The sequence below is a fragment of the Zea mays genome, chromosome 5 (genome assembly GCF_902167145.1).
Source record: "Zea mays cultivar B73 chromosome 5, Zm-B73-REFERENCE-NAM-5.0, whole genome shotgun sequence".
NCBI classification, from domain to species: domain Eukaryota; kingdom Viridiplantae; phylum Streptophyta; class Magnoliopsida; order Poales; family Poaceae; genus Zea; species Zea mays.
Genome location: NC_050100.1, coordinates 200045183 through 200055946, shown reverse-complemented (window position 1 = coordinate 200055946; position 10764 = coordinate 200045183).

Sequence of the window (10764 nt, the reverse complement as noted above, 5' to 3'; positions counted from 1 at the left end):
CAATAATTGCATTGTAAGGGTATTCCATGTCAACAATGTCAAATACAACTTGTTCAGTTCTGGTGTTGTTGATGAATCCGAAGGTCACTGGCATGGTGATCTTGCCCAGTGCTACAATCTGTCTCCCTCCGAAGCCACAGAGAGGGTGTGTAGCATCATGAATCTTATCTTCTGGCTCTTGCATTTGTTTGAAGGCCTTAGCAAATATGATATCAGCTGCACTGCCTTTATCAACCAAGACATTGTGGACCAGAAACCCTTTGATAACGCAAGAAATAACCATAGCATCATTATGAGGAAAATCCTTGAGCTGAAGGTCCTCCTGGGAGAAGGTGATTGGAATGTGGGACCACCTTGACTTGATAAAGGGTCCCTGCACTCCAACATGTTGTACCCTTCGCTGCGCCTCTTTCTTCTGCTTTTTGTTGGCTGGTTCTGAGCACGAACCACCTGTTATCGGGAGCACCAGCTTCGGGTCCGAAGCAGCTCCAGCTTGAACGTTGAACGAAGCCATCAGCTCAAAAAAGTGGAAGTGAGTTCACCGGAGGTGGGCGCCAATGTTGGGGACTTGTTCTCAAATGCTATGAATTAAGAACAAGGCAACATAAAATGTTAAATGTTAATGCCCTTCATCCACGAAGCATTATTCCCCCGAGAATAATGGACCTTGGATGAAGGTTGATGACAATACAACTACGAAGGTTAGGTTTTCGTAATTGAATTTCAATAGATTGTATAAGATAACATAAAACAAAGAGTATCAAAGGTGAGTGAATCATAAACGAATCATATTATATTTACTCAGTATATTTAATTAGTGAATACAGTTATACCTCTGCCTTGATAGGGATTGATTCACGAATGATGCGATTGCCAATGCCGGAATGCGTGAACAGTAAGGGAATACTGTTCACTATTTATAGGCACAGGACACAGCCTGTGATAAATTACAATTGTGCCCCTCATAAAGGATTACAACAGCGACCTAAGCACTTATGGACTAGAGGGTCATTCTACTTTTAAGTCGGTTTGTAATACCGAAGCTTCTTGAGGAGGAACCTTCGGTCATCTCATACGGGCAGCTTCAGCCGAAGCTGTTTCTTTCTGCAGGACCTTCGGCGACGAAGCATGGTCCCAACACTTGCCATAGATCACATTCTTGGATTTCTGGTGGAGACCATTTCTTGGTCAAAAATCCGTACATGTTAGCCTTCGGTATTATTGAAAATGGTCATTCATGGCTATTTTCGACAAAAATGGGGGTTGTGTGGCCATTGATCGTCGACCAGAGGCTCGTAAACCTCACCCCACATATGTTTCCTTGCCATAGATCACATTCTTTGATTTCTGGTGGAGACCATTTATTGGTCAAAAATCCGAATGTGTTAGCCTTCGGTACTATTGCACATGGTCGTTCATGGCTATTTTCGACAAAAATGGGGGTTGTGTGGCCATTGATATTCGATCAGAGGCTCATACACCTCACTACACATATGTTTCCTTGCCATAGATCACATTCTTGGATTTATGGTGGAGACCATTTCTTGGTCAAAAATCTGTAGGTGTTAGCCTTCAGTGTCATTGAAAATGGTCGTTCATGGCTATTTTCGACAAAAATGGGGGTTGTGTGGCCATTGATCATCGACCAGAGGCTCGTACACTTCACCCCACATATGTTTTCTTGCCATAGATCACATTCTTGGATTTCTGGTGGAGACCATTTCTTGGTCAGAAATCCGTTGGTGTTAGCCTTTGGTATTATTGAAAAATAGTCGTTCATGGCTATTTTTTGACTAAAATGAGGATTGTGTGTCCATTTATCATCGACCAGAGGCTCGTACACCTCTCCCCACATATGTTTTCTTGCCATAGATCACATTCTTGGATTTCTGGTGGAGAGCATTTCTTGGTCAAGAATTCATACGTGTTAGCCTTCGGTATTATTGAAAATGGTCATTCATGGCTATTTTCGACAAAATGGGGGTTGTGTGGTGTTGGGGACTTGTTCTCAAATGCTATGAATTAAGAACAAGGCAACATGAAGTGTTAAATGTTAATGCCCTTCGTCAGCCGAAACATTATCTCCCCAATGATTAATGAACTTCGGACGAAGGCCACAAGAAAGATATCACGAAGGTCATACCTTCGTGATCACACTTATAAAAACAGGATATAACGAAGCATAACGGTCTTACAACATTGTAGAAAAATATATCAAAAACAGATAGAATTATTTGTATATTTATTAAATGAACTTAAATATTAAAACATAATATTTAAGTGCATTTATACCTCTGCCTTGACAGAAGACAATAATTGCAGTGTAACTTGTTCGTGATTACCAGATTGCGTGAACAGTACAGGGGTACTGTTCATCTATTTATAGGCACAGGGCGCAGCCTGTGTGAGATTACATTTATTCCCTTTACAATCGACTACAATAATGACACAAAACATCATGGGTCTTTATGACACTTCATCTTTAAGTCGGTTCACCCCTTCGTCTTGAGATTTGTCTTTGTGCCAAAGCTTTACAGATAATAGCTTCGGCGCTTGCTTCTGAGAAGACCTTTCGAAGGTGTTCTTTTTAGGATCTTCGGCTACGAAGCATACCCCCAACAATAGCCCCTTCGCGGTGCCAGATCGTTTTTCGTAACGAGCTTGATCCGTGAAAAAGTCTTTTAAGCTTCGGGACGCCGAAGATCCGAAAAACACCTTCCCTGAGCTCGTTGGCGAGAAACGATGAAAATAATCGTCACGCGCGCGCCCCATCTTGTACCAATTACGCGCGCGCCAGCGATTCACCTTCTCGGACTTTGTGGCCCACCGTTCAGTGAGTGCGGGTGACTGCTTGTTCGGTGCTGGGGACCTTGCCGATTCACCTTCCCACGTGCGGCACTATATAAATAGACGGGTAGGTGTGAAGTTACCACGGCATTCATTGCTATCGCACTGTTTTGCTGCCAAATTTTTAGTCATAGCCGAAGCTTAATCATCGTGCTCAGATGAAACTTCGCTTGTGTTTCTGCTTCGGAACAAGAGTAAGAGCTTCGGAGAAAACAAAAAAGTCAACACCAAAAAACTTCAAGTAAGTCATAATCAAATGGCCAGAGTTCGCTCTACTACTCGGGTCGATCGTGAGGGAGACAAGACCGAAGTTGCTGACACTGTTCCTATTTCGGAAGCAATGAAGCGCTCTGGGTTGGTAACACCGGAGGACGTCCCTGCTGCCGAAGCAGAGCAGGCCGCTGTTGAAGAAACTAATTCCGAAGATGATTACAGCAGTGCAGTGCCGAGCAAGCCTAGCCACCTGGACTTCGGAAAGTCCACCATCTCCGAAGTTGATTTTCCTATGATGGTGAAGCTGGGCTATCTTAGTGAAGCAAAGGAGGAATTGATTCGTTTTGGTGGAGAAGAAACTATCCCGAAGCCGGGGAAAAATGAAGTGGTGGTTTTCAAAAGTCTTTTTAAAGCTGGTTAAAGATTCCCTCTGAATAAGATGATTGCTGGCGTGTTGAAGAAATATGGGATCTTCCTTCATCAGCTGAGGCCTAACGCTATCGTTAGGCTGAGTGTTTATATCTGGGCCCTCCGAAGCCAGGGGGTGGAACCATTCTCCGAGGGTTTTTGCCGAGTACACGAACTGCACTACCAAACCAAGGCTAGAGCAGATGGTTTGGATGAAAATTTTGGCTGCTACAACTTTGCTTACCACAAAACTTCAAAGTTCCCAGTGATTAGTTACCAGAGCAAATGGCCAGCAGGATGGAAATCTGAATGGTTTTATGTCAAAGTTGACGAAGATGAAGATAAATTGGTCCATAGTCCGTTAGAACTAACCTTCGGAGAAACAAGACCTCCATGCAACATGATACGGGGGAGCCCGAGCCAGATTGCCCTGGCTGAATTTCGAGTAATTTCAGATCATATTGGCACTAGAGACTTAGTGCAGGAATTTTTGGCCTTCAGAGTATTCCCCACTATGAAGGAGTGGGAAATGCCGAAGCTAGAGGGGGAAAAGAAGAAAGGGGAGCTTATTCGGTTGCCCTACCACTATAAGTTCAAAAAACATTTCAAGGTACCCTGCCAAGAGTGGCTGGATACAATTGAAGTAATGTGCAACGAAATTCTTGGAAATTATTCTAAGAAAGAAGATCAATTGATGACAGCGGCCATCAGCACCCGTTCGAAACGAAGGCTAAATATAGTGATGGATGCTATAGGCTTTGAATATCCTGACTATGAGCATCTGGACAAGGGTGCCGAAGGGCAAAAAAGAAAAAGAGAGGCTAGTGCTTTGAATAAAGACGACGAAGATCAATCAAAGAAGAAGAAACAAGAATCTGAGGCGAAAGCAGTTACGTTGAAGAAAAGAAAGGCTTCAACTCCAAAACAAGAATCAGCTAATGAGGAAAAGAAGACTTCTGCGACATCTTCTGCTGAAATAGAGGAAATCCTAGAGGTAATGACTGAAACTTTGCCTGTCAAACTAAGTCCATTGGGGCTTCATCTGACGAAGCTTTTTCATAAGGAAAAGGAGCCAACAAAAACAAAGGCACCTAGGCCAAAGAGGCAAAGGATTGTTACTGTGACAGAAGTAATTGAAGCAACTCCACCCAGGGCTTCAGCTCCGAAGGTGCCTGCTATTGAAAGCACAACAGCTACTGAAGTTGCACCTTCGGAGGCCACAGATGCCGAAGCTGTCAGAACCGAAGACATTAATTTGGAAAATGTGGCCCTTAATATAGATAAAATTCTGCTAGACATGGCTGCAGAAGAGGCTGCTGGAGCCATAGAAAAGGCTTTGGCCCCAGAGGCCGAGAAAAAGAAAGAAATTGCCGAAGAAACACTGGAGGATGAAATTTTCAATTTTCAAAACTTGGTTGGTCAAGAATTAACAAAAGCCGAAAAAGAAGAATTAAAAGATTATGCCATTTCTTGCGGCTATCGGCCAGGGGCACTTCTCTTCGGAGGTGTTGATGATGAAAAGCTAGGCTGCATCCGAGATCAGACCGGAGCAAAGGTTATCAGTATCTATCAAAGAGTATCGGTTTCCCGAAGCTCGAAGCCGATATTAGCCGCTACCGACGACAACACGTCGTCGGTAGTTTGTTTTATTCCAATTTCAAGGTAAACAATCTCCCTCTAACTTTTTATTTTCATAAAAAATGTTTTCTAACGAAGGTTGTTCGTGTACAGAGTATGCTATTGAGCAAAGCTTTGAGGATGCAACAGGATTTAGAAGACAAAAAGCAGGAGGTTATAATTGAAAACTTAGAAAATAAAATAAAAGATCAAACTGCTGCTTTTGAGAAAAAGAGTTCGAACTGCAAACAACTAAAGGTTTACTAGTGGAAGCCGAAGCTAAAATAACGGAACTGAATACGAAGCTTCTCGATTCTGAACAAGAAAAGCTGAAGCTTAATGAAAAACTTGAGGCTGAAATCCAGAATGGTTTACTTTTGAAAAAATCATTGATAGACCTTCAGAACAAGTGCTTGAGATTCAGCAATCAATGTGTTCAACTTGTGAAGAAGGTGTTTTATTCAGTCGGGGCCAGTAGTGAAGAATTTGTTCCTTCGACTGAAGATCTACCAGGAGCCTTTGAACACATCGAAGGTGAGATTGATGACCTCGATGACATTATTGCTGGACACGGCGACTTTTGTGCCCTGGTAGCTTCTCGGGGTACCGCTGCTGCATTCCTGAAATCTGGCTGTGAGCTTGGAAAAATTATCAACAGACCCAATTTCAGCCTATCACCAGCAATTCTAGATGATATTCCTAACCTCGCCCGAAGCATTGCGAATAAATTTATAAAGGTGGTATGGACAAAGGGTGGGCGAGAGAAAACTGGTGACGAAGCCTGAGACCACCTTAGGCTGGTAACAATATTATACCCTATGATTACCTTTTCCTTTGAATTTTGAATTTAGCTTATAGTACTTACACACAGGTTGACCAAGCCGAAGCTGAAGCTGCAGAATAAAAGGAAGAAGCTCCAGAGATGCTGTCGAAGCAATAATAGTCTATAAAAATAGCTCAAAAAACTCTTGTGACAACTTGTATAAAGTATGATGTAATTAAATTTCACTTTGTAATATAATCATACTTTTCCGTCCATGTATGAAATGCTTTGGTGTGGATGAAATTAATACTTTCGAGCCATAGGCGAAAAACACCTTCCCTTCTTTACGTACACAGCGAAGCATAAAATTGCCTCTTTTTCCGAAGCCTTCTCTTTCGAAGCCGAAGCAAGTTTGTATGTTATGCTGATGATGATCCTATGTATATCTAAGTGAATGTTTATGAATGCAAATGTATGATGTAATGTATCGTGCAAATGAATGTTCGAAGACACATATAAATCCATAATAACAAATCTTTGCCGTTTATTTTTCGGCTTCACCGCTTATTTTTCGGTGTATCAGCGCTGACTTTTCGTTGTAAGCCTCCCTTAGGAGCTTCTTCGCCTTTTATTTAGGCGAAATCAGCGTTGACTTTTCGTTGTAAGCCTCCCTTAGGAGCTTCTTCGCCTTTTATTTCGACGGAATCAGCGTTGACTTTTCACTGTAAGCTCTGCATTCCCTTAGGAACGACTTTTGAGCAAAAAACTTACGCTGCGCTCCCTTAGGAACGGCTTTTTTGTGGCTTCGTCGTGCTCTGCATCCCCTTAGGGACGTCTTTCGAGCTTCTCCGTGTTTTTTCTTTTTCTCATTGCACTCGATGGTGCATACCCAGCTTTTACATTTACATCTTCGGGGGATACTTCTCTTGTAGAGCTGATATAAGAAAAAAGAGAAATTACATGCTATGGCCCCATTAAAAACCTTTCTCCCCCTTTGGAAAGGAAAAGGGTGCCATAGGAAAGAATAAAAAAGATTACATCAGGTTACACATAATAACGCCGAAGCTCATCCGCGTTCCAAGATCTAGGAATGTCGCTGCCGTCCATATCCTTCAGCCTGTAAGAGCCGGGTCTTGACGTAGATACTACCAGAAAAGGCCCTTCCCATTTCAACTGTAGCTTGCCCACTGTGTCTGGGTTGGCGACTCTCCGAAGTACCAAGTGTCCTGGCTTAATATTTTTTAGCCGAACCTTTCTGTCACGCCATTTTATTGTCTCGGCTTGATATTTATTGATATTCTCTACAGCCTGAAGCCTGATCCCTTCTATAGCATCTTTTGCCACAGAATAGTCAGCTTCGTCTTCTGCCGAAGCCATTGTTCTTATTGATCCCGCTTTAGCTTCTTCTGGAGTTATTGCTTCGTCACCAAACAACAATTTGAATGGTGTAAAACCTGTTGACCTTGATATTGTTGTGTTGTGGCTCCACACCACTTTAATTAATTCGTCTAGCCATTTCCCCCTTGGCTGGTTGAAGATTAACTTCATTATTCCTGTCATTATAATGCCATTAGCTCTTTCTAAAAGTCCATTTGACTCCGGATGCCGAACTGATGCAAAATGGATCTTCGTGCCAATTTGTTCACAAAATTCTCTGAAAGTTTCGGCATCAAACTGCGTTCCGTTGTCCACGGTAATGGCCTTTGGCACTCCGAAGCGACAAACAATATTTTGCTAGAAAAACTTTTGAACAGTAACCGAAGTTATTGTGGCTAAAGGTTTTGTCTCAATCCATTTAGAAAAATATTCTACTACCACTACAACATATTTCAAATTCCCTTGTGCTGGTGGGAGTGGGCCTAGCAAATCAAGGCCCCATCTTTGCAATGGCCAAGTGGGCTATATTAATTGAGTTAGAGACGAAGGTTGTTTTTGATCCCTTGCACATTTTTGACAACCTTCGCATTTTTGGACTAAATCTGCTGCATCTGAAGCTGCCTTCGGCCAATAGAATCCTTGATGAAAAACTTTACCCAATAGAGGCATGGATCCGATGTGAGATCCACACAGGCCTGCATGTATTTCTTTCATCAGCTCTATACCTTCAGTTCTGGATAGACATTTGAGTAATGGAGAACAGACTCCATGCTTGTATGACTCCCCTTCTATTATTACATATGGACGTGCTCTCGCCGCTATTCTCTTTTGATAAGCTTCGTCATCTGAAAGAAAATTGCCCTGGAGAAAAGAAATGATCTCGGTTCTCCAATCTTCGCTATAAATAGGAGATATATTGAGCACTGCTCTTTCAAGAAGGTCAACCGAAGGTGCTTTTATTGTTTCAAAGAAAACTTCCGAAGGTAATGGCAGCCCCTGTGCTGCTGACTTGGCTAGTAGATCAGCGTGTTCATTTTCTCCTCGCGGAATATTCTTAACAGAAAACCCTTCGAAGGAGGCTTCAAGTCTTCGAACTGTATCCAAATATTTTTCAAGCTTCGGATCTCTTGCTTTGCAGCTTTTGTCAACATGGCCAGAAATAACTTGAGAATCAGTTTTTAGGACCGCCCTTTTTATCCCCATTGCTTTCAACTTTCGAAGACCCAAACGTAAAGCTTCGTATTCAGCAATATTATTTGTACAACTAAAATCAAGTTTCACTGCGTAGCATGTTCTGACTTTGGAAGGTGCAATTAAGATGGCAGCTGCACCTACCCCGATGGTTCCCCAAGAACCATCGCAGAATATTGTCCAAGCTTCGGCATCTTTACTTGCTTCTTCTTCCTGAGCCCCTGGTGTTCAGTCAGCAATGAAGTCTGCTAACGCCTGGGACTAAATCGAAGATCTATGCACATAATCAATGCAGAACTCATTAAGTTCTGCAGCCCACTTCCCAATCCTTCCAGTAGCTTCTCTATTTCTCATAATATCCTTCAAAGGCTGTGAAGAAGGAACAATTATATGGTATGCTTGAAAATAATGTCGAAGTTTCCTGGAAGCCATCAAAACAGCATACAGCACCTTCTCCAATTCTGTATAGTTTTTCTTTGATAAACTAAGGACTTCGGACACGAAGTATATTGGGGCTTGCTTTTTGGCTTGCCCTTCAAGCTTCTCTTGGACAAGTGCCGCACTTACTGCTGAGTGCGAAGCTGCCACATATAGCAACAGAGGAGCCCCTGGCGTTGGTGGAGTTAATGTTGTTAGATCTATCAAATACTGCTTCAGCTCGTCGAAGGCTTTCTGCTGGACTGACCCCATTGAAAAACTTCGGCTGACTTCAGCACTTCAAAATATGGTAAATTTCTCTCTGCTGATCTAGATATGAATCGATTCAGAGATGCAAGTCTTCCCGTCAGTCGTTGAGCCCTCTTCTTTGTGCTTGGTGGTTCCATCCGAAGAATAGCTTCGATTTTATTTGGATTAGCCTCGATTCCTTTTGTTGAAACTAGACAACCAAGGAATTTCCCCTTCTTCACTCCGATGACACACTTTTCTGGGTTCAGCTTCAGACCAGCTTGTCTAAAATTAGTGAAGGTCTCTTGCAGGTTAGCAATGTGATTTTCTTGCTTCGTGCTTTTTACTATGATATCATCAATATAAGTTAGCACATTTCTGCCTATCTGAGAATGAAGAACCTTCGCTGTCATCCTGCTGAAGCTTCCTCCAGCATTCTTGAGCCCCTCAGGCATCCAAAGATAACAATATGTTCCACTAGGGGTTATGAAGCTGGTTTTTGGCTCATCCTCTTTCTTCATCCAAATTTGATGATAGCCTGAATAACAATCTAGCAGACTCATAAGCTCTGACGAAGCTGCTGCGTCAACTAAGGAATCTATCCTTGGTAATGGAAACTCATCCTTCGGACAAGCCTTGTTGAGATCGGTAAAATCAATACACATCCTCCATTTGCCATTGGCCTTTTTAACCATAACAGTGTTGGCTAGCCATTCTGGGTACTTCACTTCTCTGATGACTCCGGTGCTAAGGAGTCTTTTTACTTCATTCCGAGCACCTTCGGCCTTGTCATCAGACATTTTCCGAAGCCTCTGCTTTCTGGGTCTGAAGGATGGATCAACATTGAGCGAGTGTTCAATAACATCCCTGTTGACTCCACAGAGATCATTAGCTGACCATGCAAAGACATCTTTGTTGTTCAACAGAAACCTTATCAGAGTTTTCTCCTGTTCCTCAGACAATTGAGATCCCAATAGCACCTTCTGCTCTGCTATATCGTCACATAAGAGCATGGGCTTCGGCTGATCGGCCGAAGCAGCTTTCTCCCTTATATACTTGTATTGCTCACAAGCTTCAGCTCCATCTATGTTATGGATTGCTTTTGAATCTGTCCAATTTCCTTCGGCCTTTCTGGCAGCTTCCTGACTTCCATGAATGGCAATAGGCCCTTGATCCAAAGGTATCTTCATGCAAAGATATGCTGGATGGAGAATTGCTTCCAAAGCATTGAGAGTACCACGACCAATGATTGCATTGTAAGGGTACTCCATGTCAACAATATCAAACACAACATGTTCAGCCCTTGTGTTGTTGATAAATCCGAAGGTTACCGGCATCGTGATCTTGCCAAGTGCTACAATCTGCCTTCCTCCGAAGCCACAAAGGGGATGTGTGGCGTCATGGATCTTATCTTCGGGCTCTTGCATTTGTCTGAAGGCTTTAGCAAATATAATATCCGCTGCACTGCCTGTGTCAACCAAAACATTGTGGACCAGAAATCCTTTGATAACACAAGAGATAACCATAGCATCATTGTGAGTGTAATCCTTGAGCTGAAGATCCTCTTAGGAGAAGGTAATCGGGATATGAGACCATCTTGACTTGATGAGGTGTCCTTGCACCCCTACATGTTGTACCCTTCTCTATACCTCCTTCTTCTGCTTCTTGTTAGCCGGCTCTGA